Source organism: Hylobates moloch, unplaced genomic scaffold (assembly GCF_009828535.3).
Source record: "Hylobates moloch isolate HMO894 unplaced genomic scaffold, HMol_V3 SCAFFOLD_2, whole genome shotgun sequence".
In the NCBI taxonomy this organism is placed as follows: domain Eukaryota; kingdom Metazoa; phylum Chordata; class Mammalia; order Primates; family Hylobatidae; genus Hylobates; species Hylobates moloch.
In genome coordinates this window covers 44,417,184-44,441,556 of record NW_026652277.1, presented here as the reverse complement: position 1 = coordinate 44,441,556, position 24,373 = coordinate 44,417,184, and the positions used below count along the sequence as shown (strand labels likewise).

The 24,373-nt window shown below is 42.4% G+C and overlaps 2 non-coding genes across 2 annotated transcripts; one reads left to right on the top strand and one right to left on the bottom strand.

The window, feature by feature from the left end:
• Positions 1-502: 502 nt before the first annotated feature.
• On the bottom strand, positions 503-628 carry LOC116477741 (U6atac minor spliceosomal RNA). The gene has a single exon (XR_004250626.1). It is a non-coding gene; the product is annotated as a U6atac minor spliceosomal RNA (small nuclear RNA).
• A 15,596-nt stretch (positions 629-16,224) lies between these two features.
• LOC116477163 (U6 spliceosomal RNA) lies at positions 16,225-16,328 on the top strand. The gene has a single exon (XR_004250379.1). It is a non-coding gene; the product is annotated as a U6 spliceosomal RNA (small nuclear RNA).
• The last annotated feature ends 8,045 nt before the right edge of the window (positions 16,329-24,373 follow it).

Genomic DNA, 24,373 nt, shown 5'->3' with positions numbered 1-24,373 from the left:
GCCTGCCTCAGCCTCCCAAAGTGCTGGAATTACAGGCGTGAGCCACCACGCCCAGCCACCATTTATCATTTATATCTGGGCTGTCTTCCAAGCTAGTCTCTACCAACAATGCTTCGTTCTCTAATCCAATCTAAACTGTCCTGTACCCTGTCTCCAGTATAATCTTTATTCTAGAACTATCAAACTCTTTCTTCATATTGTTGCCTGCTGAAAATCTGCTAGTTCTTCTCCCAATTGAAAGAATCAAGTCCTGGTCAGGTGCGGTGTCCTGTAATCCCAGCATTTTGGGAGGCCAAGGTAGGAGTTTTGCTTGAAGCCAGGAGTTCAACACCAGCCTGGGCAATACAGAAAGACCCTGTCTTAAAAAAATAAATGAATCAAGTTCAAACTCCTCACCCTTGGAAGCACGGCCACCACATCCTGATACTATACAGCCTTTTTCCACTCGTCTTCTTCCTTTTTTAAAAATTTTTTTGTAATTGTTTCATTGAAAAACATAAAATAAAAATGATAGCTGGATGCGAAGAAGTAGGTGGCAGTGCCTTAACTGTATGCTTGTTGTCAGGTCCGAAGGCCTCTTCCATCCTTGTCAAGAGAAGTGTTAACCTTCTCTCCTTTCATACAACACTCCCCACTCTTCTTTTCTACGACAGCTAGGCATCTCATAATCATGCCTCTTATTTTCTCACTTCCATCCTTCGTTCACACTCTTGCTACTCATGCCGTTCCCCGTTGTCATATTTTTAAATCCAATGTATTAATTTTAATACCTAGATCCAGGCCCACCTTCTCCATGAAGTCTTTCTTCACTACCACTCTAGCCCACAGTGGTCTCATCTTCCTTTGAGCTCTTAACATTTATTCTTGAAACAACAAATCCAATAGTCCCATAGATAGGTTTTTTTGTATAAACATAGAAATTGACCCTTCTGGTCTTAAAGTTTAAGACTTACATTTGTTTTATCTGAGTTTCTTCCTCAGAAAAGAACTCCCAGGCCTCTCAAAAAGTATCAAAGAACTGAAACTCACCAGATCATCACATCCAGACAATGAGACACCAGGCCCTTTATTCATCAGGACTGCTTCCTTAGGCCACCCCAGTTCCTATTTTCCTACACATTGTTGCATTTCTTCCCTACTATATAAACCCCTAATTTTAGTTGGTTAGGGAGAAGGATTTGAGACTGAGCTTGTATCTCCTCAGCTGCAGCACCCAATTAAAGCCTTCTTCCTTAGCAATACTTGTCTCGGTGATTGGCTTTCTGTGTGGTGAGCAGCAGGACCTAGACCAAACCCCTGGTGTTTCGGTAACATTCTCACTTCTATTCATTTAGCAGCTTATCATTTAATGACTCTTTCCTATCTCCAAAACCATTTCATTTTAGAAATGTTTACATCTTATTCTCTCATTATACATCATGATCTCTTTCATTCGTTGAACAAATATACACTGGATTTACTGAGTGCCAGGTACAATGGTACGTATAGGAGAAAGTCCTTGTTTTCTCATTAAACTGCAGTTTGCAAAGCAGTGTTTTGTTGTTGTTGTTTGAGATAGAGTCACACTCTGTCACCCAGGCTGGAGTGCAGTGGCGTGATTCCAGCTCACTGCAACCTCTGCCTCCTGGGCTCAAGTGATTCTCCTGCCTCAGCCTCCCAAATAGCTGGAACTACAGGCATGCACCACTGTGTCCAGGATTGGTTCCTTCCTGTGGGTTCTTGGTCTCGCTGACTTCAAGAATGAAGCTGCGGACCCTCACGGTGAGTGTTACAGTTCTTAAAGATGGTGTGCCTGGAGTTTGCTCCTTCCAATGTTCAGATGTGTCCAGAGTTTCTTCCTTCTGGTGGGTTCGTGGTCTCACTTGACTTCAGGAGTGAAGCCACGCAGACCTTTGCAGTGAGTTTTACAGCTCTTAAAGGTAGTGCGGACCCAAAGAGTGAGCAGCAGCAAGATTTATTGCAAAGAGCCAAAGAACAAAGATTCCACACTGTGTAAGGGGACCCCAACGGGTTGCCACTGCTGGCTTAGGTGGCCAGCTTTAGCCCCTTATTTGGCCCCACCCACATCCTGCTGATTGGTCCATTTTACAAAGTGCTGATTGGTCCGTTTTTACAGAGTGCTGATTGGTGCATTTACAAACCTTTAGCTAGACACAGAGCGCTGATTGGTGTGTTTACAATCCTTTAGCTAACAGAAAAGTTCCCCAAGTCCCCACCCGACCCAGAAGCCTAGCCAGCTTCATCTCTCACCACCACAGCCCAGGTAATTTGTGTATTTTCAGTAGAGATGGGGTTTTGCCATGTTGGCCAGGCTGCTTTCCAACTCCTGACCTCAGGTGATCCACCCACCTCGGCCTCCCAAAGTGCTAGGATTACAAGTGTGAGCCACTGCGCCCAGTCTCAAAGCAGTGCATTTTTATGCATAACAAGTATTTACTGCTTTACTTGAGACCCCTGCCACACTCTTCATAATCCAATGGAGAAATCTCTAGAACATTAAAGAATATTAAAAAACTAGAAAGATGAGCTTTATTAACTTTTTCTGGGCTTTTAACACCACAGAGTTACCAGCTATTACATGAGTTCAATTGGACTTCCTACTTACTGATTTTTTTTAATCACATTTTAACATTATCATCAGAGGCAGACTCTGTAAAGTGGTATAATATGGTTTCCTGTGACGTGGCATAAACAAGTCTACATCCTAGTCTCCTTCTTTTTAACTGAAATCTTAGTGATATGAAACTGTGGACAACTGGAAAAAAAGTCTTTCTGTTCGAGGACAAATCTGCTATTGGGTGATGAGATATATTAAATTTGAGCTTTTTTGATCTCCTCGAGGGATATTTTTCTTTTTCTTCTCTTGAGACAGAGTCTTGCTGTGTCACCCAGAGCTGGAGTGCAGTGGCATAATCTCAGCTCACTGCAGCCTCAAACTCCTGGGTTCAAGCAGTCCTCCTGCCTCAGCCTCCCTAGTAGGTGAGACTATAGGCATGCCCTGGTATACCTTGCTAATTTTTTATTTTTAGTAGAGATGAGGTCTCAGTATGTTATGCAGGCTAGTCTCGAACTCCTGAGCTCAAACAGTCCTCCCACCTGAGCCTCCCAAAGTGCTGGAATTACAGGCATAGCCACTGCACCCAACTTCATTTTGTTTTTTTCAATATCCCTGTCAGGGCACAATGAAGGATATTTTTGTTGGCTGAAAAGTCTATTCAAATGTTCATGTGAATTTTAGAAATCAATATTCGGTAACTAAAGTTGTAAATTTAAGACTCTACTTTTTCTTAGGGCTGTAAATTCAGTTTACAAATACTGTTGCTCTATCAGTAGGTATAGCAAATTTCAGTATTCACTTCCAAGGAATCTCTCAATAATGGTTTGGTCTAATTTATAATCTTAGTTCATTAAACATTTCCAAATACTTTAAACTGTGCTTGGAAGTTTAAAACATCCAGTTCCTTAGAGTGTCATTGGGATTGCCCTAGACCACCTCCATGTTCAGAGATTCACTGAAACAATTTACATAATTCAGTATATATAATCATTCTCCTAATAGCTAAGATTTATTACTATTACAACAATGTTGCAAGGATACATGGCTAGATGATAAGGGAAAGCTATAGGGAGAGTCTGGAGAAATCCATGGGCGAGCTTCCTCAAGCTCTTGCCTTCCCACGAAGGGTCACACAGAGCACACACTTCCCCCAGCAATGAAAATGCAACGTGTGTGCAATACTTTGACCCAGGGAACTCTACTAGAGACTTAGGGCCCAAGGTTTTTAGGAGGGCTGTTCAGGTAGATACACTCAGAAACCAAAATTACAGAGTCTCAGAAGGAAAGAAAGCAAGTGTGTGACCCACCCTTATCAGTTAACTGATAACTGGCGACACTGTGAAGCAACTTCCAGATGCTCCCTAAGAATCAAGCTCAAAAATAGGCCTTTCTAAGGATAGCCGCCTCAAACAGATCTGCTCTGTTAACTTTTTTCTGCATACCAAGGTACTTCCATTTTTTACTTTAAAAAACGGAACTTTCCCAAGTGCTCAAGCAACCCAGACAAAGCAAATACATCGAAACCATAAATATGGCCAACCTTACTTATTTCAAGTGTCCCACTATTTTCTCCAAACTTGTAGTATTGCAACTTTAAATCAAAAGCCTAAATTACTTATTTAATTATGACATTTGAAATTGGACTGACAAAATTGGTCTTAACCAATTAACCTGGGAGGCGGAGGTTACAGTGAGGCGAGATCACACCACTGCACTCCAGCCTGGGTGACAAAGCGAGACTGTCTCAAAAAAACAAAACAAAACAGTTCATACCTTGGCCGGGTGCAGTGGTTTAAGCCTATAATCTCAGCACTTTGGGAGGCTGAGGCAGTCAGATCACTTGAGGTCAGTTCAGTATCAGCCTGGCCGACATGGGGAAACCCTGTCTCTACTAAAAATACAAAAATTATCCGAGTGTGGCGGCACGCACCTACAATTCTAGCTACTCGGGTGACTGAGGCACAAGAATCACTTGAACCTGGGAGGCAGAGGTTGCAGTGAGCAGAGATTGCACCACTGCGCTTCAGCCTGGGCAACAGAGCAAGACTCCATCTCAAAATAAACCCCCAAAAACAAACAAAAAACACCAAAAAAAAAGACAAAAACAAAATAAATAAAAACAAAATTCAGGCAGGGTGCAGTGACTCACGCCTGTAATCTCAGCACTTTCAGAGGCTGAGGCAGGTGGATCACCTGAGGTCAGGAGTTTGAGACCAGCCTGGCCAACATGGTGAAATCCCGTCTCTACTAAAATACAAAAATTATCTGGGCATGGTGGTGAGTGCCTGTAATCCCAGCTACTCAGGAGGCAGAAGAATCGCTTGAACCTGGGAGCCGGAGGTTGTAGTGAGCTGATGTCATGCCACTGCACTCCAGCCTGGCTGGGTGAGAGCAAGACTCCGTCTCAAAAAAAACAAAAAACAAAACAAAACAAAAAACAAAGTTCATACCTCTTTCTATAAGTAAAAAATAAAAATTTTAAGTGAAAGACAATTTTTTTTCAGTTTGATTAGCAGGGGTTGTGTTGGTGGTGGCGATGTTATATAAAATAATAAGTAATGATAAGTTTTAGATTCAAGCTACATGGTAGTAGCGATATACTGTGCTTTTCCTTTGCCAAAGATAACCTAAAGATAAAACTAATAAACAGAATCCTCTCTGCTATTCACCATTTTCCCCAGTTGTCAGTTATTTTTGACTGAATATGTTTTTTGCTTTTGTACCCTAGTGGTAGATCACTCTTTGAATGCATCTTAAAGATGCGTCTTATAAAACAAAACAAAACCAAACACCCTAAGCATCCTGTAATCAGACTATTACCTTGTGGGTATTCCTACAGGTGTAGAATGCTAATGCACATATAAGTTGGTAATAAAGTATGTTTTGATTGAATTAGATATAATTCGGTTAAAGGTGTAAGTAATGTAAGTAATCCTACACACACACACACACACACAAACACACACGTATACATATATATCTTTAAGACAGTGCCTCTCTATGTTGCCTAAGCTGGACTGGAACTCCTGAGCTCAAGCAACCTTCCTGCCTCAGCCTCCAGTGGCTGGGACTGCAGGCAGGCACCACTGTGCCTGGCTAGTAATGCAATATTTTTGTGTTCGTTGAAGGAGAGCAAAATAAATTGTAAAATCTATTTGTAGTTTATTTTGAAATGCTCTCCCCAGCAGCCTTACCTTCCCCTTATTTTCTTGAGGTGCTATTTACATTCATCCCATTCAGTGAGGATGAAGGATGTTGTTCTAAAGCAAAAAGAATGGTAGAAAGAAGCCCCATATGCTTAAAAGTGTGCTGGTAGCGATAAATACATACTTTTTCTTTTTTCTTTCTTTCTTTCTTTCTTTTTTTTTTTTTAGAGATGGGATCTTGCTCTGTTGCCCAGGCTGGAGTGTAGTGGTACAATCATAGCTCACTGCAGCCTCAAACTCCTAGGTTCAAGCAATTCTCCCACCTCAGCCCCTGAGTACCTGGGAATATAGGCACTTGCCACCATTAACTAGCTAATATTTTATAGAGACAGTCTTTCTTTGTTGCCCACACTGGTCTCAAACTCCTAGCTTCTTCCCAAAATGCTGGAATGACAGGCATAAGCCACCACACCTGACCCATACATACATTTTTTTTAAGGAATAACAGAAGCCAGAGTTGATTTTATTTGCATTTGTTAAGAAGAGGTGCAGATGCCATGTTCTGCCCCTGTATTCCCAGCTACTCAGGAGAATGAGGTGAGAGGATTTCTTGGGGCCAGGAGCTCGAGGCTGCAGTGCCCTGTGACTGCACCAGGGATTGGCCACTGCACTCTAGCCTGGGCAACACAGAGAGACCTGGTCCCTAAAAAAAAAAAAAAAAAAAAAATTATAAAAGAAGAAGAAGAGAGAGTAGTTTGGCTAATTAAGGAGAGAACGTGCTAAACAGGGGACTTAACAAAAGCCATTTTCATTGTGTATTTTTAAAATTATTTTATTTTAGATCCGGGGTTGCATGTGCTTGTTTGTTACATGAGTAGATTACACACTGGTGGGGATTGAACTTCTAGTGTACCCAATGTCCAATAGTGAACATTGTACCTGATAGGTAATTGTTCAACCTGCCCCCCACCCACTTTTGGAGACCCCAGTGTCTGTTATTTCCACCTTTATGACCGTCATCATGTTTTCATTTTAATTTTCTTTTTGAGATGGAGTCTCCCTCTGTTGTCCAGGCTGGAGTGCAATGGCGCAATCTCAGCTCACTGCAACCTCCGCCTCCTAGGTTCAAGCGATTCTTCTGCCTTAGACACCCGAGTAGCTGGGACTACAGGAGTACACCACCACGCCTGGGTAATTTTTTTGTATTTTAAGTAGAGACAGGGTTTCACCGTGTTAGCCAGGATGGGCTCGATCTCCTGACCACGTGATCCGCCCGCCTTTGCCTCCTAAAGTGCTGGGATTACAGGCATAAGCCACTGTTCCCGGCCGAAAACTCTTCACTTTCAAACGACCAAGATACTTTGGGGAATACAGCAATTCCCTTAACTTGAAGATACAGTCAAACTGGTACTGCACTAAAGAGGAAAATGGGATAAGCAATAAATATAACTAGAGATGTGGGCCAGAGGGGAAAGTCTTTCTCAATCCTCTCTTCCAGATAAAATCAAATTTGGCCATTTTTCTCTTAGCTAATTGCAAGTCAAAAGCATTTCAAGTGATTTATGGGAATTAGAGCTTTTGGTGCATAGCTAGTTCATTCTTAAATTGCCCATGCTTATATAGTGTAGGAGAAGGTGTGAGCCGATGTCCCAATTTACACATATCGCCCCCAAATAATTATTAGTAGTGGCCTCTTCCTCTCTCAAAAGTATGATTGCCCTAGCTTTAGGTGAAAACCAAAAGTAATCATTTGCTGGACTCTGGCGCCCTCTTGGGATTAAAATTTCACATTCTGCTATTGCTTATTCTGAGATGAGAAACTACCAAAAAATATGAACATCCCAAAGTGGATCATCTAATAACTTTCCCCAGAAGATCTCAGCTTTGAATTTCATGTCATTACACTTTAACACTGACTACCCTTGCATGGTTGCTGCCATCTTCAGATTTCAGAACCATCTCCCGCATGTATCAGTAATTGCAGCTCCTGGTACTGTCACTCTCTGTGACACTACTTCTGTCTTAATTCTTGGTGAATTCAGTATCTCCGAAAACGATCTCCCCAGCACTCTGGCCTCTGACTACCTTGAACTTCTCTCCTCCAGTGATCTTGTTCTCCACTCTGCGTTAGCTATGTACTTGCAGGTCATGCCGTAGAATTTGTAAGCATAGTCTATCTTTCCACCTAAACCCCTCTAGTAACCCAACTCCAGCAAACCTTTGACCTTGCTCCACCAGGGCCTACAATCCATTAATTACGCCAGTATTTCACTGTGCCTCACCCCTCACTGCTTTCTTTAGTCACCATACCTGCCGAAATTCCATGATCATTATAATTACATCCTTGCAAACGCCCTCAGCTCCTCTGCTCCCCTTTTGCTTTGTCACTCACTTGGTAAAACCACAAACCCTATAAATTCCTGTTTCCCCTGCTCTGTGCCTGTACCCCTGCAGCTGAATGTGGGTGGAGAAAAACACATAAGAATAATAAATTATTTGATTTTGTGTTTGAATTTTTAATTTTTTTGAGACAGAGTTTTGCCCTGTTACCCACGCTGGAGAATGCAGTGGCGAGATCTTAGCCCACTTCGGCCTTTGAACTCTGGGGCCCAAATGATCTTCCCACCTCAGCCTCCTGAGTAGCTGGGACTACTGATGAATGCCACTGCACCCAGCTAATTTTTAAAAATTCTTTGTAGGGACGGGGTCTCACTGTATTGCCCAGGCTGGTCTCAAATTCCTGGGCTCAAGCAATCTTCCCACTTTAGCCTTTCAAACTGTTGGGATTACTGGCCTAAGCCACCAAGACCTGTAATTATCTGATTTTAAATTCATGATCAAGAATCTCAGTGCCAGGACCCTCAGTAATGCCTGACAACTCATACTGTACTTCCCTAGCCCATTCACTCTTCTGTTTCCTATTTCAACACCGAAACATTTTCATCTTTCCCCTCCCATAGTCATTCTCAGATGATAACCTTATGTCCTACTTGACTGAGAAAACTGAAGTAAGCAAAAGAGAACTTCAGATTCTGTTCACCGTTATCTGCCCACCCACCTGCATCCTCTGCCTTCTCTCCTATTACCCTACCCTAGGGGAACTGTCCATGTTATTAAGGCCTAAGGCAATGTCTCTATTTTGAATGAAGTCTCATCCCCTTTTTCCTAGCTCAATAACAGCACTTTTCCCCTTTCTCTTCTATATTGTTGCATATATACATATATATATATATTCCTCTCCAGTGATTTGTTTCCCCACAGTATAAACATGCTATATTTCTTTTTGTCCGTTTGTTATTGAGACAGAGTCTTGCTCTGTCGCCAGGCTGGAATGCAGTGGTGCGATCTCGGCTCACTACAACCTCTGCCTACTGGGTTCAAGCGATTCCCCTGCCTCAGCCTCCTGAGTAGCCGGGACTATAGGCGCATGCCACCACGCCTGGCTAATTTTTTGTATTTTAGTAGAGATGGGGTTTTGTCACATTGGCAAGGATGGTCTTGATCTTCTGATCTTGTGATCTGTGCCCACCTCAGCCTCCCAAAGTGCTGGGATTACAGCCATGAGCCACCACACCTGGCCTCCTTTTTTTTTTTTTCTTTGAGACAGAGTCTCATTCTGTCGCCTAGGTTAGAGTGCAGTGGTGCAATCACAGCTTACTGAAGCCTTGAACTCCTGGGCTCAAGTGGTCCTCCTACCTCAGCCTCCTAAGTAACTGGGACTACAGGCGCACACCACCATGCCTGGCTAATTTCTGTATTTTTTGTAGAGACGAGGTCTTGCTATGCTGCCCAGGCTGGTCTCAAACTCTTGGGCTCAAGCAGTCTACCCATCTCAGCTTCCCAAAGTGCTGGGATTACCACCACTGGCCCACTGTTATCTATTTCCCCATCCTCAAAAATATTCCTCTTGATTCCACATCTTCTTCCAACTACTGCTCTATCGTTTTGTTCTCTTTTACAACAAAACTCTTCAAAAGATACTCACTTCTCCAATCCCTCCCCCCATTCTCTCTCAAATCCACTCCAATCAGAACGATGAGACATATGACAAATTGTTTTAAGTCTTTCAGTTTTACAGTGGTTTGTTAGGTAGGGACAGATAACTGCAACAATGTGCCAGAGACAGCAGTACAGGTCTTCTCTAGGAGGAGAGAGAGTCTATATACTAAGAGAGTTGGGCCAGGTGTGGTGGCTCATGCCTGTAATCCCAGCACTTTGGGAGGCTGAGGCAGGAGGATCACTTGAGCCCAGGAGTTCAAGACCAGCTTGGGCAACAAAGATCCCATCTCTACAAAAAAATGTTTTTTTTGTAACGATTCTCCCATCTCAGCCTCCCAAGTAGCTGGGACCAGAGGTACATCCCGCCACACTCAAATCTGTTTTTGTTTGTTTGTTTGTTTTTGTAGAGATTAGGTCTTGCTATGTTGCCTAGGCTGATCTCAACTCCTTGGGCTCAAGTGATTCTCCTGCCTTGGCCTCCCAAAGTGTTGGGATTACAGGCGAGAGCCACAATGTCTGGCCTACAAAAATTAAAAAAATTATTAGCCATGCACGGTGGTGCACACCTGTAGTCCCAGCTATGTGGGAGGCTGAGGCAGAAGGATCACTTGAGCCCAGGACATTGAGGTTTCAGTGAGCCATAATTATGTCACTGCACTCCAGCCTGGGTGACAGAGTGAGATAGTCTTAAAAAATTTTTGGAAAAAAAAAAAAAGAGAGAGAGTTGCATGACTTTGCCAGATATCAGAAGAGGACTGGGGAAGAGCTGAGAGTGTAAATTATAAGGTGTTAGACTAATGGGGATAAAGTATAATATTCAAGCCAAATTAATTGACCCGAGTGTACTCCCCCAGAATTTAGAATATAGTATGTTGGCTGAAGTACTGGGGATGGTCCTAACAGTCTGAAAAGGTTAGCCAATGAAATCCTGGACTCAATGATAGTCTGGAGTTAATGAGATTGAAATGCCAGAAATTCCCTAACATATTATAGACAAAGAGTTACAAAATTCAAGGAGATAGGACTCGGTCCATTATGTTGAATCTTCTCAGCCATTTACTAACTTGACTCTTCTGGGAAGGTTCAAAAAACTCTCCTTTCACTAAGACATGAGGAAATTCACTAATGAGTCAGGGACTAGCATCCTCAAGAAGCACTGTAGGTCAGAGGTATTGCCAGACCCGGACGAGGCTGCTGTGAAAATGTGTGCTTTCATTTCAGTGGGAATAACGGGGTCCTGGCATGTCAAAGGCCAGGTAGCAGTAGCTTCACTGTTAGGGACAACATGGTGCAACTACCACAGTAAACTGCAGAGATGGAATAGTAATCAAACTGCTTTGATCTGCTGTGCCCCCAGCAAGGGCTAATGGATGATGGGGTCCTGAAAAATCATTAATTCACTGCTTCCTAAGATGCTGCTTGACATCTAGGCAGAAAAAAATCTAGGTCCGTCAGGCAGAAACCTAACTCAAGTTGCCAAATTGTGCGTTGTACCTAATTCCCAGACCCATGTCAGTTCGGAGACTGAAAGCTCTTCCATCCACCGATGAATACCATGAATCTTCCTTCAAACCAGTGTTCCTCTCAACCTTGGCCCCACTGACATTTTGGGCAGGGTATTTCTTTGTTATGGGTGCTAGCTTGCACATTATAGATCTGAAAATGATGCTGACACTGACAAGAAGGGGACGTCTACACTTAGGCGAGACTGTTAAACCCACTTAGGCGTGTCTGTTCAAGATTGTGCTGAAGGGAAATCCTCCCAGTGAACAGAACCTTGAGTGATATATCTGGCTATTTACTTCGTGGCTTAAGGCACAAAGATCTCTAATGACTTAGGAGCCGTGGCTACTGGATTGGCTGGCTGGTTGGAGACTTGAAAAAAACTAATTGAAAAATTGGTGATTAGACGGACTATGCATGGACCTTTTGGAATGGACACAGAGGGTGGGAATATTTTTGTGGCGCGTGTATATCCAGTGGATTGTATCACTATGGTGGAGGTTCTCAAAAATCAGATGATCAAGATGATCTATTTTGTGAATGTCAGGAAGCCTCTTTCTCCAGGTATCCCAGTGCTTGTTCAGTGGCTCCGTGTGCGAACTGTGCCAGCATGGAAGGAAGCTACGTGTGAGCTAATAACATGGTTTTCCCTCACCAAAGCTGCTCTGACTATACCTACTGCTGAATGTCCTGTTCATTGACCAACAGCCAAAGTCAACACTAAGCTGCTGATAAGGCACTATTGTCTGGGGTGACCAGATGGCCACCTAATAGTAGCTGATTGTGTGAACTCTTCCCAACATAAAAGGAACAGCCTTTTATCTTTTCGGGAATAGCTACATATTCTGGATAAAATTTTGCACTGTGGCCAAGCACAGTGGTTCATGCCTATAATTCCAGCACTTTGGGAGGCCGAGGAGGGCAGATCACCTGAGGTCAGGAGTTCAAGACCGGCCTGACCAACATGACGAAACCCCCCTCTACTAAAAATACAAAAATTAGCTGGGCGTGGCGGTGGGCACCTGTAATCCCAGCTACTCGGGAGGCTGAGGCAGGAGAATCACTTGAACCCGGGAGGTGGAGGTTGCAGTGAGCCAAGATCATGCCACTGCACTCTAGCCTGGGTGACAGAGCAAGACTCCGTCACAAAAAAAAAAAAAAATTTTTTTTTTACATTTTATTCCCTGCCTGCAATGCTTCTACCAATACCACTATTATGAAGTTACAGAATGCCTTATCTGTTGCCTTAGTATTCCGTATAATATCGTCTGTGATCATGGGCATATATTATGGTAAAAGAGGTCTCGTATTCTCAAAATTCAGTATATACCTAGATCTTACAGAGCAGCTGGCTTCATAGAACAGTGACTTGGCCTGCCTAAGGCTTAATTATAGTGTGAGCGGGGATACCCTGCAAGGTTGGGATGTTGTCCTACAGGAAGGGGAAGATACCTTAAACCAGCAGTCAATATTTGCACATAACAAGAATGCATGGAGGCCAGGCACGGTGGCTCATGTCTATAATCTCAGCACTTTGTGAGGCCGAGGCGAGTGGATCACTTGAGGTCAGGTGTTCAAGACCAGCCTGGCCAACATGGTGAAACCCCGTCTCTACTAAAAATTACAAAAATTACCCAAGTGTGGTGGTGCATGCCTATAGTCCCAGCTACTCGGGATGCTCAGGTGGGAGAATTGCTTGAACCCGGTAGGTGGAGGTTGCAGTGAGCCAAGATCACGCCATAGCACTCCAGCCTGGGCAACAGAGTGAGACCCTGCCTTAAAAAAAAAAAAAAAGAATGCATGGATGCATGCGACTAAGCATGGTGGCTCACGCCTGTAATCCCAGCACTCTGGGAAGCTGAAGCAGTGGGGTCTCTTGAAGCCAGGAGTTCAAGGCCACCCTGGGCAACGTAGACCCAGACTCTAAAAATAAAATATTAGCAACGCACAGTAGCATGTTCCTGTAGTCCCAACTACTTAGGAGACTGAAGTGGAAGGATTGCTTGAGCCCAGGTGTTTGAGGCTGCAGTGAGGTATGATCACGCCACTGCACTCCAGACTGGCTGACAGAGTAAGACTATGTTTCTAAAAACTAAAAAAAAAAGGAACACATGAGTGTGAGAACCCCAGCAGAATGTTTCTGCTATCCTCACTGGTCTCCCAGGTGTTTCTCTAGCACTCTAGACGTGTTCCTGCCTCTGTTCCCTCTACCTGAAATACTTTCCTCCCAGATGGTCTCTTCGTTCCCTCTCAGTCTTTCTTCAAAGATCTGCTCAAATGTCAACCTCTTAACAAGGCCTACCCCAACCACTCTGTTTAAAATTGCAAAACCTTTCTTTGCCTTCCTGATTACTTCTTACTGTGCATCTGTCTGTAACCCTTCTCCCCGTCTAACATACATTATTTATTTGTTTATTGTTTATTATTTGTCCTCTCCCTCTAGAAAGTGAGCTTCGTAACAGCAGGGATTTCTATTTCATTCACTGTTCTATCCCCAGTGACTAATGCAGTGCTGGAAACATAGTGGGAACTCAGTAAACATTTCTCTTGTTTTTTAATTAATTTTTTTATTTCCCTAAGATTTGGGGAACAGGTGGTATTTGGTTACATGAGTAAGTTCTTTGGTGGTGATTTGTGAAGTTTTGGTGTACCCATCACTGGAGCAGTACACACTGAACCCAATTTGCAGTCTTTTATCCCTCACCCCCTTCCCACCCTTTCCCCCAAGTCTCCAAAGTCCACTGTCTTTCTTATGCCTTTGCATACTGATAGCTTAGCCCCTACTTATGAGTGAGAACGTACGAACATACAATGTTTGGTTTTCCGTTCCTGAGTTACTTAGAATAATAGTCTCTAATCCCAATAAACATTTCTTGATTGACTTGAATGACTATCATGAAAGTTCTCAGAGAAGAGTAGACAATATTTCTAGTCTATTATCTTTACCTATGTCATGGGTTGGTTGGTAAACGTTTTCTGTAAAAGGCCAGATAGTGAATATTTTAGGCTTGTGGGTCATGCAGTCTTTTTCCAATCACTCCACGTTGGCATTGTAGCACCAAAGCAGTCATTGACAGTAGGTAAATGAACAGGCGATACATAGAAAGCAAATAAGGGAATTGCTGAGGTCCTGGGAATTGGGAACCTGAGCAGGGAGTTGATGTGAAAAGTGCATGAAGGGAAATATTTTACACAGATGTGTTTGTACACTTTTCTTCATGCCTTCTCACTCCACTATCACGGCTAATACTGTTTTGAAGTTAAATGTTCAGTTTGATTTTTACTTTTAAGTATTGTGCATTTAAAATTCCTACAGAGTACATTTACTAATACAACCTCCAGGTGGAGCCCTTTCTTTTTTCTCAGTACACTATTCCTCAAGTATTCACTGAATAGCTGCTATGTGACAAAAACGCAGTGTTAGGATACACCTTTGAATCACGCGAAGATCTTATGCTAGAAAAGCTTATATTCTAACGGAGAAGACAGATGATAGCATGTATAAAAAAGGTAATTTCAGATAGTGATATGTTCTACAAGGAAATTACATAGAGCAATAAGAGAGGCTTCCCTGAGGACATGCTATTTAAGCAGAAAACTGAAGAATAAGTAGGAGGCAGACATGCAAATACCTGAGGGTAGAGTTGTTTTATTTTCTTCTACTGTGGTAAAATATTCATAATATAAAAATGTACCATTCAAATCTTTTTTTTTTTTTTTTTTTTTCTGAGACCTAGTCTTGCTCTGTCACCCAGGCTAGAGGGCAATGGCGCGATCTCCGCTCACTGCAAGTTCCACCTCCCGGGTTCACACCATTCTCCTGTCTCAGCCTCCCCAGCAGCTGGGACTACAGGCGCCTGCCACCGCGCCTGGTTATTTTTTTGTATTTTTAGTACAGATGGGGTTTCACCGTGTTAGCCAGGATGGTCTCGATCTCCTGACCTCTTGATTCGCCTGCCTCGGCCTCCCAAAGTGCTGGGATTACAGGCTTGAGCCACCGCGCCTGGCCTTAGTGTATTAGTCCGTTCTCACACTGCTGATAAAGACATACCCAAGACTGGGTAATTTATCAAGAAAAAGAGATTTAATGGACTCACAGTTCCACATGGCTAGGGAATCCACATGCCTTTCACAATGATGGTTGAGGGCAAAAGGCACATCTTACATGGTGACAGGGAAGAGAGAAAATGACAGCCAAGTGAAAGGGGTTTCCCCTTATGAAACCATCAGATCTTGTGAGACTTATTCACTACCAGGAGAACAGTATGGGGGAAACTGCCCCCATGATTCAATTATCTCCCACCGGGTCCCTCCATAACACATGGGATTATGGGAGCTACAATTCAAGAAGAGATCTGGGTGGGGGCACAGCCAAACCATATCACTTAGTTTAAGTCTTATTATTTCTCTCTGGGACTATTGCAACAGTCTATTCAAACAGGTTTCTGCCTCCAGCCTCACCTTCTTCCTACCTGGCATCTGTGCTACAGCAAGAGACATTTCTAAAATGCAATTCTGATTGCACTTCCCAACCTGAAGCTGTGTTGATGGCTTTTCATCACTGTCAGAGTCAAGTCTAATCTGTCAGAATGATGTGGAAAGCCTTACATAACCAGGCTAGCTGACAGCCCAGGACAATTAGTCCCTCATATTCACACACATAAGAACATGTTCGACCATGATTAAACCTGGGGCAACACCTACAACCAAGAAGAACATTTGCTATTGGTGTGAATCTTGGTGTTGGTGTTTCTATTGTAAAGTATAATTATTGAGCACGACTTAGTGATAATCATAGCAAACTCACAGAGATACTTTGTGTCCTGCACTGCTAACTCATTTAATCCTCACAACTACCCTATGAGGTAGGTAGTATTATTATTCTCATTTTATAGATTAGGCAACTGAGGCATAAGAAGACTAACTTTCCCAGGATCTCAGAGCTTGCACATGTGATAGCATTAATATTCAAACGCAGGAATTCTGACATGATAATCTATTATTAAGCACCCTAACATGTTCCTTTTAGCAGCAAATATACTAAAATTGGAACGATACAAAGTAGATTAGCTTGGCCCCTGGACAAGGATGACACACAAATTCCTGAAGTATTTTATATTTAAAAAGAAAAGCCATGGCTCAAGCCTGTAATCCCAGCACTCTGGGAGACTGAGGAGGCTCAGCACTCCTGAGCCCAGGAGTTTGAGACCAGCTTGGGCAACGTACCAAGACCCAGCCTCCACAAAAAATTTAAAAATTCGCTGTGTGTGGTGGCACGTGCCTGTGGTCCCAGCTACTCGGGAGGTTGATATGGAAGTCTTGAGGTAGAGGCTGTAGTGAGCCTTGTTCATGCCACTGCACTCCAGCCTGGGTGACACAGCAATACCCTGTCTAAAAAAAATTAAAAAATAAAAATAAATATCACTCCTGTAATCCAAGCACTTTGGGAGGCTGAGGCGGGTGGATCACCTGAGGTCAGGAGTTCGAGACCAGCCTGGCCAACATGGTGAAACCCTGTCTCTACTAAAAATACAAAAATAAGCCAGGCCTCATGGCAGGCACCTGTAATTCCAGCTACTCGGGAGGCTAAGGCAGGAGAATTGCTTGAACCCAGCAGATGGAGGCTGCAGTGAGCCGAGATCGCGCCATTGTACTCCAGCTGGCCAACAAGAGTGAAACTCTTGTCTCAAAATAAATAAATAAAATAAATAAATAATATACATATACAAAAGTACACTAATCCCCCCTCACTAAACCATAAATGTATTCTTTTAAAATATTGACTGGGGCTGTGACTTTTGTTTGAAGGTGTGATCTCTGAGTGGTGGCACTAAAATCACCTGGGAGCTTATTAGAATGCCAGTTCCCATGCCTGGGGCCTGACCTAGGGAAGCAGAATCTCTGGAGTTGGAGCCCAAGGATTCGAGTTTCAGCAAGCTCCCCAGGTGACATCTAAGCCTGAGAAAGTTTGAGAAGTATTACTCTCAAACATTTTTTTCCTAGGGAGTAAAGACCTTAATGGAGACAAAGCTTAAGACAAACACATGAGTAATTTTGACCAAAACAAAGTAGAAATAGGATTATTTTTAAGGCAAATATTGCAAATTATGACATAAAGGGTAACAAACCCTTGTACAAACCAAGAGGTCATCAGAGGTCTTGAGAAGATGCCGAGGCCAGAAAAGCACAGGATGCACCTGAACTCGGAGCAAACCAGCGTTGAGTTTGAATCCCAGCATACCCACAGACCAGCTGTGTGCCTTTGGCAAATTGCTTCACTGGGACCTTCGTTTCTCCATTCAGAGGTTGAAATAACAATCTCCTTGACCCATATACTCCAGGAAGGTTGTGAAAAATCAAGGGGATAATGTATGGGACAGTGCTTTGTACAGTTGGATAATGTGGTAATCAGGTTTCATTTTCTGCTGTAACACTTCACAAAACAATATATGCACTTTCCCTTCTCCTGTTCAGGAAGCAGATGGGATTAGGAGTCTTGTAGTTCCCTAGGGGAACTCTATTTTCTACAGTATCAGCTGCAGGAGTAGACAGCTGGACTGAGGGATGACTCCAGGCTCGAGAGAGAGGGAAATGGCCTCATCCAAGAAAATGGGTCCAGAGAGTTGGCAGATGATGGTGGAAACCAGAATGTATGTCTCTAAAGTCATCTGCAGCCTTACAATCTACCCCCAAAAAGTCTAATTCAGACCTGGGATAGCTTAGGCTGGTACTCAGCCCCACACATGCTTACTGCCTACCCGCCATCTGCTGTTGGGTGGGCTGATTACAACTATCTTGTATTCTGATCAGTCAGTGCTTATGCTACAAGGGTTACGGTTTTTCATAACCTCTGATTATAGACCATAATAGAAGGGAATGTTATTTGAAACTTAGTTCAAACAGAAGCGACTCCCATCTGTCTGGCAGTGGTTCTGAGAGGTGAAGCCAGCTGGACTTCCTGGGTCGAGTGGGGACTTGGAGAACTTTTCTGTCTAGCTAGAGGATTGTAAACGCACCAATCAGCACTCTGTGTCTAGCTAAAGGATTGTAAATGCACCAATCAGCACTCTGTAAAAACACACCAATCAGTACTCTGTGTCTAGCTAAAGGATTGTAAACACAACAATCAGCGCTCTGTTCTAGCTAAAGGATTGTAAATGCACGAATCAGCACTCTGTAAAACTGCACCACTCAGCACTCTGTCTAGATAAGGGATTGTAAACACACCAATCAGCATTCTGTAAAAATGGACCAATCAGCACTCTGTAAAAGGGACCAATCAGCAGGACATGGGGGGGTGCCAAATAAGAGAATAAAAGCTGGCCACCCGAGCCAGCAGTGGCAACGGCTTGGGTCCCTTTCCACACTGTGGAAGCTTTGTTCTTTCGCTTTTCATAATAAATCTTGCTGCTGCTCACTCTTTGGGTCTGCAGTACCTTTATGAGCCATAACACTCGCTGCAAAGGTTCGCAGCTTCATTCTTGAAGTCAGCGAGACCAAGAACCCACCGGAAGGAACCAACTCCAGACACAGTTCTATGGATTCATACCAGGCATCACCAGACCTGCATACTCCTCTGACTATCACTTGTATAGCCCTTCCTCGATTTATGACAAATGGCTTCAGCATCTTCACTAGAACAACAAAATTGGCTGGACATGGTGGCTCACACCTGTAATCTCAGCACTTTAGGAGGCCGAGATGGGAGGATCACACGAGCCCAGGAATTCAAGGCCAGCCTGGGCAACATAGTGAGGTCCCGTTTCTATAAAAAAATAGAACAACAAAATTTACAACTTACCTACTCTGTCTCCATCACATTTTTCCAACTAAGAAAGATACAAGCTTCTACTCTAGGAGAACTCCTATGCATGTGTGGGAAAGATTCTATTCCCAGGCTAGGGTTTCTTTCATTCATTTTGTGAAGGTGTGTCTCCTGTCAACTCCCGGCCACCATTCTCCTTTTCTCCTCACTTTTTTCCCATTGCTTTTTTCTCCCCTCAACAATAGGTATATTTCCTCTCCATTCTCTTTTTTCCTCTTGGCTTGTTTCTTTTGGGTTAAAGGCAACTTTCACATAACTGTAAATTGTTTAGGACAGGGAACATACTGAATTTAAAGAACACTACCAGACCTGTTACAGGAGGATAAAATACATTCTATTCTCTACGCAAACTGATTTTCAACAATGTAATAGATTCATATGCCTTATAATCTTCAATTCCAAATGATAGGAGAAAGAAATCAGCTATTTTTTCTAGCATGCATTATTATTATTATTATTATTAGAGACAGAGTTTCGCTCTTGTCACCCAGGCTGGAGTACAATGGCGCGGTCTTGGCTCACTGCAAATGCTGCCTCCTGGGTTCAAGTGATTCTCCTGCCTCAGCCTTCCAAGTAGCTGGGATTACAGGCCTGTGACACCACGCCCAGCTAATTGTTGTATTTTTAGTAGAGACAGGGTTTCACTATGTTAGCCAGGCTTGTCTCGAACTCCTGACCTGAGATGATCCACTCGCCTCAGTCTCCCAAAATGCTGGGATTACAGGCATGATTACACCGCACCTGGACATATATATGTATATATATATATATACACACACGTATATGTATATATATACGTATATATATGTATATATATACGTGTGTGTATATATATGTATATATATACGTGTGTATATATATATATATATTTTTTTTTTTTTTTTTTTGAGATGGAGTCTCGCACTGTCGCCGCACCCGGCCGTATTTTTAATTTAAGCTGAAATGTTCAAAGTGACCACCAGCCACACCAAATGAGGCATGATATAGGCAGTTAATACAAAAATTACAAAAGGATTTCTGACTCTGCTCCAAGTGGCCTATATAATCTAAGGAGAAGCCCAACATCTTCTCTCACTTAGGGGTAATCTGGCTTACCACACCTAGGATCTGCTTAACAGACACCCCAAAGCACAGAGGTAGCCATCAAAGTAGGTACAACCAGGAAAGGGATGTTGTCTGATTGTCTTCTCAGGTGCTCAACATAAATCACGTGTTCAGCCAAATACCCTTATCCTGCCTACAATGCCCAACCCCTTCCAAAAATGCAAAAAACCGACAGAGTTTGAGCCCTTTTTACTCAAAGTGTGGTCCATAGAGGTCAGCTGACATGTGCAGAATCAGAGGCCCACCCCAGGCCCCCTGAGTTCCGCAGAGCCTGCGTTTCAGCAAGATCTCCAGGCGATACATATGCACGTTAATGTATGAGAAGTACCGATTTAAGTGACACATTTGTTAAAGCACATATCAAAAAAGAATCAAGATTTTCTATGAAGTATGAAGATTGGAAAAAACAAAAACAAACAACTCACCTCAATTTTGATGTGTGACGTTGGAAGCAAAGTAGCCCAAATCTCAGTGCAGAGACAGTGGTAAAACGGAGAAGATTTCTACACTTGCGAGTTTTCCTAGACAGACTTCAACCAGGACACACGCCTACCAAACAGACGAGTATTAGTCCAGGAACTTTCCTTCCTGCCTGCTCTTGGGGCAGGAGAAAGAATGAGAGAGGAAACTTGGCAGCCCCCAAAGTAGATCCTGCAGCTACCAGGGAACATTGAGGCTTTCCGAGTAAAGTAGCCTCGAGGAAACGTCCCGAGTGAAATTAACAGCTCTATCTCCTTGGGTTCCCTTTTTCTCCACTACTAGCTGATTATGAACCACATTTCTTTCTCGATCACTGGGATTCAAACAAAAGACCTAATGGTTCCAGTCAGCGTGGGATCCTCTTCTGGCATTCCTAGCAAGGGGCTAGAAGAAGGGGGAAAGTTACATGTCAGAGAGATATTTTTATATCTTTCTCTTTGTGCCGCGGAATTCTGATGACAGCATCTCCAACACAAACAGCAACTTTATTTTCGAAACGGAAGGATAAAAACCAATTCTAGCAAATGGCTTTCCTCTGTACGTAAACTTCCTGTGCTTTTTTAACCCTGATGTAACTGAGGGTCTCCTCTCACAGGCCCTGCCTTCTGGCACACACAAAAAAACAACCAAGCAGGACTATGACATAATTTGAAAAGGAAGCGAATTAAACCAAAACAGAGTTAGGTTTCAATGCAAAGGCCCACCAGAGATCTAAAGAGGACGGAGAAGCTGTATACTTGGAGCATGCTATACTCTTCATTTTATTCTTTCCTAAACCAAAAGTAAAATAGGAAGTCAAGACTGTGCTAAATAGGCATTTCTCTCCCTCTCTCTCTCTCTCTCTCTCTGTGTGTGTGTGTGTGTGTGTGTGTGTGTGTGTGTGTGTGTGTGTGTGTATTTTAAATAGAGACAGGGTCTTGTTATGTTGGACAGGGTGGTCTCAAACTCCTGGCCTCCAGCAATCCTCCCACCTCAGCCTCACAAAGTGTTGGAATCACAGGCATGAGCCACCAAACCTGGCTTTTTTTTTTCTGAGGCAGGATGTCACTTTGTCACCCAGGCTGGAGTTAAATAGGCATTTCATATTCTGAAAACATGATAGATGTCAAAAGAAAAAATATGACATATACTAAGTGCTTCTAATTCCACTGTTTACTGGCCTTGAAAAGCTTCTTAATCCAAGCCTTCCCCAACAATAAAATAGTGGTAACAATAATACCTTCCTTACAGAGTTGTCATGATAAATTTCATGAGATTCACAAAATACCAATTACTGAATTTGCCTTGCTGTTAAGTTCTGTTTATATTTAAGTCACTATCCTGATTATTCACTGTGTTGTGCAGTACCTAGGACAAATTAGGCATTTTGTAAATATTTATTGAAATGAAATGAACGTTTAAAAAATCTTGAAGTTGTTAAGAAATTCCATTTATCTATTTTTATAAATTTATTTTAATAAGGTAAAATATGTATAACATAAAATTAGCCATTTGAAACATTTTAAGAGTTCAAGTCAGTAGCATTAATTACATTCACAATGTTGTGTCACCGTCACTATTTCCAAGACTTTTTTGTCACCCCAAACAGATACTCTGTAATCATTAAGCAATAACTCCGTCAGGGATTTTTTTTTTCTGTTTAATTTTAAATTTTTATTTCTTGTAGGTACATAGTAGATGTATATATTTATGGGGTACATGAGATATTTTCATACAGGCATACAATGTGTAGTAATCTCATCAGGGTAAATGGGGTATCCACCACCTCAAACATTTATCCTTTGTATTATAAACAATCCAATTATACTTTTTTCATTTTATTTTTATTTTTATTTTTTGAGATGGGATCTCACTCTAATGCCCAGGCTGGAGTGCAGCAGTATGATCTCAGCTCACTGTAACCTCTGCCTCCAGGATTCAAGCAATCTTCCTGCCTCAGCCTCCCAAGTAGCTGGGATTACAGGTGTGTGCCACCACGTGTGACTGTGTTTTTGTTGTTTTTAAATGGACAATTAAATTATTTTTGACTATAGTCACATTGTTGTGCTAGCAAATACTAGGTCTTAGTTATTTTTTCTAATTATTTTTTGTACCCATGAACCATCCCACTTCCCCCCACCTCCCCAATACTTTTCCCAGCCTCTGGTAACCATTCTTCCACTCTCTTATCTCTGTGAGTTCAATTGTTTTAATTTTTAGCTCCCACAAATAAGTAAGAACATGTTACGTTTGTGTCTCTGTGCTTGGCTTGTTTCACTTAACATAATTACCTTCAGTTCCATCTGCATTATTGCAAATGATAGGATCTCATTCTTCTTCTTTTTTTTTTTTTTTTTTTTTGAGACAGCCTCGCTCTGTCACCCAGGCTGGAGTGCAGTGGTGCAAGCTCAGCTCACTGCAAACTCCGCCTTCCGGGTTGATGCCATTCTCCTGCCTCAGCCTCCCACGTAGCTGGGACTACAGGCACCCGCCACCACGTGGGTATTTTTAGTAGAGACTGGGTTTCACTGTGTTAGCCAGGATGGTCTCAATCTCCTGAATTCATGATCCGCCCGCCTTGGCCCCCAAAGTGCTGGAATTACAGGCATGAGCCACTGCGTCTGGCCAGATCCCATTCTTTTTCATGGCTGAATAGCATTCCACTGTGTATATGTACCACATTTTCTTTATCCATTTGTCTATTGATGGATACTCGGATTGCTTCCAAATATTGGCTATTGTGAATACAGCTGCAACAAACATAGCAATGCAGATATATCTTCAATATACGGATTTCTTTTCTTTTAGATTTATACCTAGGAGTGGGATTGCTGGATCATATGGTATCTCTACTTTTAGTTTTTTGAGGAACCTCCAAACTGTTGTCCATAGTGGATGTACTAATTTATGTTCCCACCAACAGTGTATGAGGGCTTTCTTTTCTCCACATCCTCACCAGCATTTATTATTGACTGTCTTTTAGATAAAAGCCAGTTTAACTGGAGTGAGATGATATCTCATTGTAGTTTTGATTTGCATTTCTCTGATGATCAGTTATATTGAGCACCTTTTCATGTACCTGTTTTCCATTTGCATGTCTTCTTTTGAGAAATGTCTATTCAAATCTTTCACCCATTTTATACTTAGGCTATTAGATTTTTTTCCTATAGAGTTATTTGAGCTCCTTGTATATTCTGGTTATTTATTCCATGCCAAATGGATAGTTTACAAATATTTTCTCCCATTCTGTGGGTCGTCTCTTCACTTTGTGGATTGTTTCCTTTGCTGTACAGAAGCTTTTAAATTTGATATGATCTCATTTTGCTTTGGTTGCCTGTGCTTCTGGGGTATTATTCAAGAAATCTTTGCCCAGTCCAATGTCCTGGAGAGTTTCCTCGAAGTTTTCTTTTGATAGATTCATAGTTTGAGGTATTTAATCCATTTTGATTTGATTTTTGTATATGGTAAGAGATAGGGGTCTAGTTTCCTTCTTCTGCGTACAGATATCCAGTTTTCCCCGCACCATTTATTGAAGAGACTGTCCTTTACCCTCTGTATCTTCTTGGAACCTTTATCAAAAATGAGTACACCATAGGTGTATGGATTTGTTTCTGGGTTCTCTATTCTGTTCCGCTGGTCTGTGTGTCTGTTTTTCTGTGTTTATGCCAGTACCATGATGTTTTGGTTACTATAGCTCTGTAGTATAATTTGAAGTCAGTGTGATTCCTCCAGTTTTGTTCTTTTTGCATAAGATAGCTTTGGCTATTCTGGGTCTTTTGT